This window comes from Apis dorsata, unplaced genomic scaffold (assembly GCF_000469605.1).
Source record: "Apis dorsata unplaced genomic scaffold, Apis dorsata 1.3 scaffold_220, whole genome shotgun sequence".
In the NCBI taxonomy this organism is placed as follows: domain Eukaryota; kingdom Metazoa; phylum Arthropoda; class Insecta; order Hymenoptera; family Apidae; genus Apis; species Apis dorsata.
In genome coordinates, this window is record NW_006263502.1 from 1,442,962 (window position 1) to 1,452,658 (window position 9,697).

The following is a 9,697-nucleotide window of genomic DNA, read 5'->3' on the forward strand; positions in this document are numbered from 1 at the left end:
TCTGGCTGCATACAAGTTCCAATTTTAGGGATGAGAGCACCGCAATGCGACACTCCTTTAACCGCTAAAATACACGCATCGAGGAACGGCCGATCGAACGCGATGCTGAGAACGCCTCTATCGAGATGCTTCCTCTCTCCTTTCTTCGTACAACTTGAAAACTTGAACAAAGAGAATACCTGGAATCCATTGTTTTCAATCTCACTTGATTCGGCCATCGATCGAATATTTATGGAGATTGAAATCCAGCGTATTGGTACGTTTCGCCAAGAAATATTTGGAAATTGATTGCCTTTTGCCAAAAATTAATTGCAATATTGAAAATTTTCTTCGAACGAGTGGTAGACAAAGAAATAATACAAGCGTAATACATTATGTTGATATTATTTCTTTGGAAAAAGTTCGATCAATCGTGCTGTTTGGATTAAGCATATTATCAGAGGATGCGCGATCACCTGTCATCGATGCTCTGACAAAGGGATAATTAGCGTTTCGGTCAAGTGACGTTCGTGATAATCGACATTCCAGTGTATTCCAGGATAATGAATGTCCGGACATGGTAATGCGGCTAATGTAGCTGAAAACAATCGTCACGAATCAGTACGAAATCGATTCGTAATGTTTACACGTATGTAAAATCACTGTCGTTGATAATTGCCCGAAATACGAATTCTTTTATTTCATTTTATTATTATTTTATCGAAAATCAAAAATTCGGGACGAGGAGAAAAGAAGGCGAAGATTTCGACATCGATCTCGAAAGAAGAATCGGGGATGATTCGTGTATGATTCACGATCCCTCGATAATCACGAGGATGGGTTTTGGAGGATTTGCGCCTTGAGTCTGTAAGCCTGTAGAATTCCTCCATGTCTCTGGGGATAAACGGGGAGATGGATATTAACTGGAACTGGAGGAATAACCTATTATTTTGATCCGCATCCCCGATTTCTCCCGTTGAATTCTAACTAATTAGGGAATATGTTTACAAGTTGATCTCGAATCGATTCGCGGCGTTATTGTGTTCGGATACAATAGCACTTCTCCGTTATCCGTTTATTTCGAGAATGACGTCAATTATCTGAACGTTGCTTGAACTGAAATCCTAATCATTCTGGAAGAACTGGACAGTGTTACGTAATAATGTAACACTTTAATATGATATTTGTTCGACAAGCGTTATTCGAGAAAATACAACGGGATTCGTTTCGATTCGAACAAAATTTATAGAGATATATTGTAATTGTTCGAAATTACAATTATTGAAAATAGCGGATTAAACTCGTGGAAATTTGCAAGAGTTATATATTTGTCACTTTTAATCATTAATCATTATAAATTATTCCCCGTGTCTCCTAAATTTACGCGTAAAACGTAATTTGTCATACTTTGAATTTATAACATCGAACAGAATTTTACGAAATTCTATAAGTATTAGCAATAATTTCCAAAATCTTCATCATTCACTTATCTTCCATACTTTCCATTTTGAACCCTTAAAAAAAACTTCTCTTAAAGATATATACACATTCCTTAAAATATTCTCTTAAACGAGAAAGCTTATCGACCGATCGAATAATTTATTAAATAAATGTAATATATTCTTGCTTCAAAACTTGTTTCATAACGCTTTCGCAATCGCAGTCTCTCTAAAGAAAATACCTTATTTCTCCTATCGAAACTCCGTATTGAATTTTCCGGCTGTTCAGCGGAGAAAAGCGAGCGGCGAGCACCTTTAGGGGTGAGGAGGAGGAGGAGGAGGACCTAAAGTCGGCACGAGGCGATAAGGGTGGCGACGACATTGTTGGTCGGTATCTCGCGGCAGACGCCGGTGGAAAAATATCTCGACAATGCCGATGACAAGCGACTTCTGAACCTTATCTGTAAACTGGAAGGGTGGCACGGAGCCGAAAGGAAGGAGGGGCTCTGCAACCCTCCTTCTCGCGCTGTTGGCAAGATGAAAAGGGGCGCATTCAAGTTTACGGCCTGTTCGCGGTATTTAATGGTGGGCGAGAGAGGGGAAGGGAGAGGAGGAGGTCTGGAAACGTCCACGTGTCTTTTGCCAGTTCGCAGTTGGCGTGCATCGTGTAAAATGTTCTCAGATTTTTGTCGCGTCGTATTTATTCCTTCGAAATTCGAATTACCGCCTATGCAAAGGGCGAGTTTGTTTCACAGTCATTGCTAAGCAAAGCGACGATTGGATAATAATTTTTTGGACGTGTGCTGCTCGAATATACCGATACAAGGAAGAGATTTGAATATTGGCTTCTTGTTTTGTTCGGGAAAGGTTTTTGATTTAATCAATTAATTAAAAGTAAAACGAGGAAGTGATCGAACGAAACTATGTTACTAATTTTATTCAGGTTTTATTTTTTGGATTATGAAAGTGTCTGACTTGCGATAAAAAATTATTATTAGATAATTATTTTACGGGAGAAAAATAGAAAGTATTCATTTAGAGTTTTCCATATAACAATGATTTAAACGATTTTAAATTTAAATCAATGACGAAATATTAAGTAAGTATCTATATAGACAATTCTAACCTCGATAGGTTCGGCGTGCTGTTCAGTCATAAAAAAAAATGGCGCCTAAATGGCAACTCTACTTCGCTCGGTTTATTGCGGCCTGCTTTATAACATTCAACACTTGCTTATCGAATGCCACAGCCTAACCAGATATAACTACGCGCGTCGTTATGGCTATACTATGCAACTAACATTACTCAGAAAATTATACTCAGTTATAAATGTATTATAATAATTACACGTATCGAGTATGGAGGGCTTTATATCTCATAGCCTCGATGTCACGCAATATTTGTATAAAAAGTGGCCTTCCTCGCATACATCATTCCGGCCTATACTTTTATCGATAATATAAAATTAAATAATCCTTCATAGCATCGTTTCACGAAATTGAATGAAACGAATTTCGCCGTTGAGTCGAATTATTTGAAGAATCAGCCAATTCTGTTCAAAGATCGAGCACGCGATCACGCTTATTTGCGAGACTCTTCGTTACTTTTGTTATTTAATCATCACACAAGAGGGTACAAGAACAGGTCGAGTCGAGACGTTACATGCAACTGCATTCTTTTGATTTTGATTAATATGATCGTGCCCCAAACTCATCGCATGTTTTTGCTAAGAGAAATTACTTCAAGGAAATTATAAGTGAAATTTACTTATTCACATCCTGACTCGATATACATCGGAATAAAATATTAGATAACCGTAAAAAAATGTTGTCCTTTTCTTGGGTAAAGAGGAAAAAAAGAAATGCTAGAATTGGAAGAAACGTGCAACAACTTTCGATAAAAATTAATTTTTCATCCGTCCAGAAACCCGATTAAACGTATACACTATAATAAATATTATTTTTACATGATACTACCAATTCTATATATATATTTAGCATATATATTAGTTTGAAGAAAAACGCTGCCAAAAATAATTTTCTACAAAAAAGACAAAAAAATATATATCAGAAAATGAATTCGAATCTCCTCCTCAAAAGTATTTCGCTTCATTTACAACAATTGAAAGAGCCTTAAGAGGAGAGATGTATGAAGAAACAAATAAATAAAAATAGTAATAATAATAATAATAATAATATTCGTAATCGAGTTTAAGTAACTTAGGGCTTAAGGTGGGCGCGAAACGATTCTCACTTGCAGGGTTTGCAAGTGTCACGGCCTCCGACGTATCGATCAGTACGCGAAAGTAGCACGCCCTAGCTGCTCGCGCCACTATTTTTCCGTGTCCGTGAACACCAAACGGGCGCAATGTCGGCGGCAGAGAAAAAGAGAGAGAGAAAGAGAGAGAGAGAGAGAGTAGTCGATAAACACGATTTCGCGGAAACTTGGACACGACCTAACTCGTTAATAGTATATGCGTCCTGTCGGTGCAGACCCATTGTAAACGGCACGTGGGCACGATGCATGATTTTTCGGGTACCGGTTTACTTTGTTACGGCCAGAGGCCTCTGTTATTCATGCGTTTCGCTCGCGGGAGCCACGGAAATGGGGGAATTGAATTTTGCGTTCTCTCTCTCTCTCTCTCTCCCTTTGTCAGAGAAAGGGCAATGGATCGGCAGAAGGTTGGAATTCGAGCGATTTGGCGGGTGTTTTGAAACGGACGGTATCTCTCTCTTTAAGGAGATAAAGTTGAAGAAGAATCGGTGGCTGCCTTAGATCGCGCTTGCCTCGACCTCGAGTAATTTATGATCTCCCGCGGTTCTTATTTCGCGGATAAGAGAAGAGTCGGCATAGCCCATACTTATTCGTAAGTGATTGATACCGGCTCGAGGGAAACAATAAAACTTGCTACCGTTTCTCCTCCGAGGAGAATTAATTTACAAAAGATCTCCTATGCACTTTTTCTCTAATTTTTAAACGACGAAGATTGCATCTTTCTCCTCGATATCCTTCCTACCTAACAATTTTAACAATTTTCCAAACGAACCCTAGTGACAGATTTTAAGATTTTTTTTTAAAAATCCTGCTTTTCAGAAATCCTCCTCCTCCCAGAAAATTCTATATACCGAATCCAAACTCTCGTACCCCAACTTCCGCTTCATTCTACTGGAGAACCGTATTGGAAATATCCTGGAAAAAAATCCTGGAATTTCCGGTGCACGGAGGGAAGCGATTTCCATTGCGCGGAGACACTATTATATCGCGAATCGAATGCGCATCGTTTCGTGTGTCGAAAGAGCATCGGTCCTTGCACGATCGTGATCGTTCACGTCGGTGAACGAGAAATCTATTCTCGATCGAGGTCACCAAAAACGGGTTCTCTACGTAGCGTCGCGCTTTATAAACGGCGAAGAGTCACCACGAGCATTTCGACGTTCACAGTCGAGGCTGCTATTTACTCTCAGCTTATCTCGTTTCCACTCGAGGCTCGCGACTTTTAGACGAGAGCGTCTACTACACACGCATACACACAGGAGACCTCTATCTTGGTCCGAAACTCTCTCTCTCTTTCTTTCTGTGTGTCGTGAATGCAACGGCGTTGGTTAATAAGCGTGATGAAATATACGGGTTCGTGATTCCATCCGGGTCCTCTGTTGGTTTTAGCATGCGACTCCTTGCCAAGGGTAAATTCAAGAATGCGCACGGCAAGTAAAGTGTTCCGTCCTCGACGCGTTTCTCTTTCTCTCTTTAGAAAATAATACTTTTTGATGCGCTGTGTAATAGCATAAGGATCGAGGATTATTATTTTTCGAAAGTAGTGAATTGTGGTCGACGACGATTTGATCGAAGGTAATCGCGATAAATGGTGTATTAAGGTAAATAAAGCTTCATTAAGTGGAGGGGTCGTTGAAAATTCGAAAGAATTTTGACGAAATCGAGTGTCATGGTTTCGTATGGGGAGGGGGGGATATTGTAATACACGTGATTATTTAATTAACGAGGCGGGTGAAACGATAAACAAGGAGAACAAATTTGCTCGCGCAACATTCGCGCTGTTAATAAACGGTCCGCTTCTCGCAACCTGGAACAAGAGAGGTAAGCAGATTGCTAGCTTATCCGATAATAATGGGAATACGGAGCTTTCAACCTCTTAAGCTAGTTGTTCCATTGTTACCGAATACGTGGCTCACCGAAGTTAGTCGTGATAAGCGTTTCAATGCGTCTGTAAAGTATGTATACGCTTCAATCCAGTTGCAGAGTTCTTGAATACGTTTTGCGTTTAACCGAAAATAGAAAATAGATTTCGGCCAGATGTTGAATTCGTTGCACGACGTCTTGATCACTCTTTCGTGAGGTAGTGGGAGATATTGCTGCTCTCGTGGACAAGAGAATGATATACCTTCTCTAGTATTAATTTCATTGTATTCTTTCATACGTAACAATACGTATATCACAGGTTATTCCTTCAATTGATCACAAATATATTATATTTAATATATCGAATAATACAGAAATGAAAAGAGGGCTGGATATACACATTCGTGACGTAAATGGTTATTAATTTAATTCTGCAGTCATTTAAAATTTTGTAGCAAAGCTATGTCATTGAATTCCTCTTCTTGCTTCATCCCGATATCTCGAATGATTTTCGAGAGATCGCAGAGATTGCGAATCGGGGCCCACTCATTGGACCCCACTCAAGATTCTCGTCTGCCGTTTATCTAGAGCTTGGATTTGATCAGTGACGATTCGAGCGAAAGGCTCGAATAACCGTTTAAAAAAATTACCTTTTACTTTGCGCGACCGATATCTCGAGAAGCGGAAGTCGCGTCGAGATAAACGAAAAAGAGTTTTAAAGGGAAAAGTTCCACGCTTCGAAATCGTTCGTTCGTCCATTGGCAGAGATTCATTATCCTCGAACTTTTAAAAAGTTAAAGTTAAATGAAGCGTAACGGATATTTCTGAATATCATAATTATCTTATTGGCAATGGATATTATTAATTTGGAATTTATATAATATCACGTAATAACAATTTTATTTTTCGAGATGCATTCTTTTTTTTCCAACAACAAATTAAATGTTAATCTACAAACAATTCAATGGATTGTACAATTTCTCTAATCAAAAAGTACCAAATTATCTTTGCGACATCACAAAAATATCTTTACATTCGACTGAATCGAAATGCCATCGATCAACTAATCACACTTTCGTTTCTTTCCTTTCTCTCTCTCCAAGTTACCCCTATTAAATATCAACGTGACGACTCGCCAGATTTCTTGCTCGCCGATCGCCATTTAACACGTTCGCGGTTGTTCACGTAAAATCTATTGTGCGTGTATATCTCGGCGGAAATTTCGAGCTAATAGAGAAACAGAGTTAGGGAGCAACTCGTGGAAACTATGGCCGCCCCCAACCCCCTTTCCCCCGTACTCGGTTAAGGTCCGATTTCTCGCCACGAATAATACGGTATGCGGGAACGGAGCCGCGTGGCAATTGTCGGGAAAAATATTTAACGAGAACAAAGTTGTTCCACAGGCGGGAACAACGGGAACTCGAGGCGCGTTTTATGAGAAAAGGGCCGAATGCAATGTTCGCCGGGCATTAATTTTCATTTTCGTTGGACCGTTCGAGTCGAAGTTCGCATCCAAGGCGGCGATTCGTAAATCGTTGCAAGTCGCGAGGATTAATATTGCGCGAGGAAATTTGCGATAATCGGTAATGGAATTTCCCGAATGAACTGTCGAACTATCGAAAAATTAAGAATCGAAAAGGGTGTGAATAATTCTGGTGGAAATTAAATGTTAATTGTATTTTGTTTACATTTGTTGAAAATGTTTAAAATATCGTTGCATTCTGATTTATCAATCTCTTCGAACTATACTATAGAAAGGATTAAATGGCAGATTATATTAGACGTTTGAAAGATTCTAGCTAGTATTATTTTCGTTCTGCAATCGATATCGATATCGTAATCAATAATCAATACATGTATAATTAATTATACATGTATCGTTATTCTATTCCTATTTCGAAGTAAACGCAATTATTCACACTCACGCTCTTAATATCTTTGAAAATATTTGGAAGAATTCGAGGAAAATTCATTCCACTTTTCCGCCAACTTGGAAACTTCGATCTCGTATTTTTCCACAACGTTGCCTCGTGTTTGTCAATACAATTTCAATCAATCGTGCCTATTTACTTGCGAATATCGCATAATTTTTCTTTGCTTTCCCTCGACGAACGGAACGAACCGTGAGATTCGCTCGAGATTTCCATCTTTCCCGTTTCGATCGATCGATATTCAGTATGTATTAAATTTCGATACAAGTAGTGACTCAAAAGACGCGTCTAACGAGTGACGAAACAATACGCGAATCGATAATGAAAGGTAAGAAAGATCTTTCCATCTTTCTACAAAATCCACACTTATTCCATAATCATCTATGATCACCAGAAGAGAAATTATTTTTAAACTAGACTAGACTGCAATCTTTAAATTATTCCATCTTGATTATCTGAAAATTAATCGAAGGAAGAAAAAAAAATTCTACGAAAATTCCAAAATATTCGATCCGAATATTTCTCTCTTACAAGAAATCACCCCCATTGTTCACGGTGAATTCCAATTCCGGAGAATCTTAATCAGAAGTCGGTGGATACTGTCTCCTCCCCCTTGGCCGTCCATTCGTGGTTCACGTGGGGAACAAGGCGAGCCGAAGATAAGTGGTGTCCCGCGGCTTGGGCGGCGTCCAACTTCCGCTAAGTGCAATTTAAGAGAAGAATTACAACAAATAATGAACCTTTGAAAGAATCAGCATTTAGATAGCGTATTAAGGGTGGAGTGGCGGCGCCACTTAATACTCCCGAGTCGCGATTCCGCCACTCAACGAGATCCTTAGGGACTTCTTTCCACGATAAGGCATTCTCCGGATTTGCGAGGAGCGCGTTTAATGCTCGCGAAAGGAAGAGGATCCGCTTGCTGGTCATGCGAAAATGGCAAATATGGCCTGTGGTTTCGAAGATCATGATAAATATGTTTCCCTTTTATCGTAATTTTTGTTATCGATATTCTCCCATCGTGTACGATACAAATGTAACGTGTTTTCGAATTTCATCATTCCATGGTGTTTCCATAAATTTTTTAATGGAAATTCATGTTCTAATTTGCGATGGAACGTGTTTGTACATTGCACGTTTCATTTTCGATATCTGGTAAAATATTGATAAAATCCTTGTAAAGTGAAGTTTAATAACGGGTGTGTGACATACGGGGGTTGCTATAATTATTTTGTTGACGTTTTCTTGTGGAAATATATATGATAGAATGATATAGTTATACACCGTGTTATTCGATTTTATTACTTTAGAGGAATAATATGAAAAATTGATTTAACGTAATTATATGTGTGTATATATCACCAGAGTTAAAAATAATACGCCACGTAATTGATATTACGCATATTGAATCGAATTTATCTGATCAGATCGAATCTCCAATTTGTATTTTTATAATTAGAACGAAGGAATAAAGCAAATGTACAAACATCGTGTCAATTATTGTACGTAGGCGTAGGAAAAATTATATGGAAATATCAGTGCAAATAACAGGGCAATAATTCTAACAGATTATCATACGTACTGTCCAAACAGGTCCCACCATCGGTTTCAAATTAAATTCTATTTCCATTGTTGTGATAGGGGTAAAGTCTATTTACAATCGTTGCGAATGTATGGACAGCGCGTGATTTCTCTGTTCAAAGGCCGTGAACAGAATATCATCATCATCCACCCACTCTCTTCAAATCTCTCGAAAGCAGCCAAGTTTTAACGAGCAATCTATCTCGAACGATCGAATTTCTTGAAAGAGAAAAACCTTGGAATATTTGGCACAAAGGAGGAGGAGGAGGAGGAGGAGGGGGAGATTGAATGGAAAGGAAGTTCGAATCGGTTCGGACAGCGAGTTCGAAAAGCAAAGAATTTGGACAGCGAGTCGGAACAGATTTCGGTACAATGGTCCTCGGATATTGTTCGATCCCCTCGAACATCTGGTCGGCGAGCTTTCGTCCGAGAGCGCGGCCACTGTTTCAGCTCCGGCAATCCGCCGGACACGAAACTACAATTGATTTCCACGGCTCGTACCACCGTGTGTGCCACCGTGTGCACTTGACGGCTTCACAGTTTTCGTTTATTTTGGAAATTTACCGCCGCGCGGTTGGCACGCCACCTTCCGCCCTTGCGCCTTCCCGCCGCAACTGTCGAACGCCGGATACG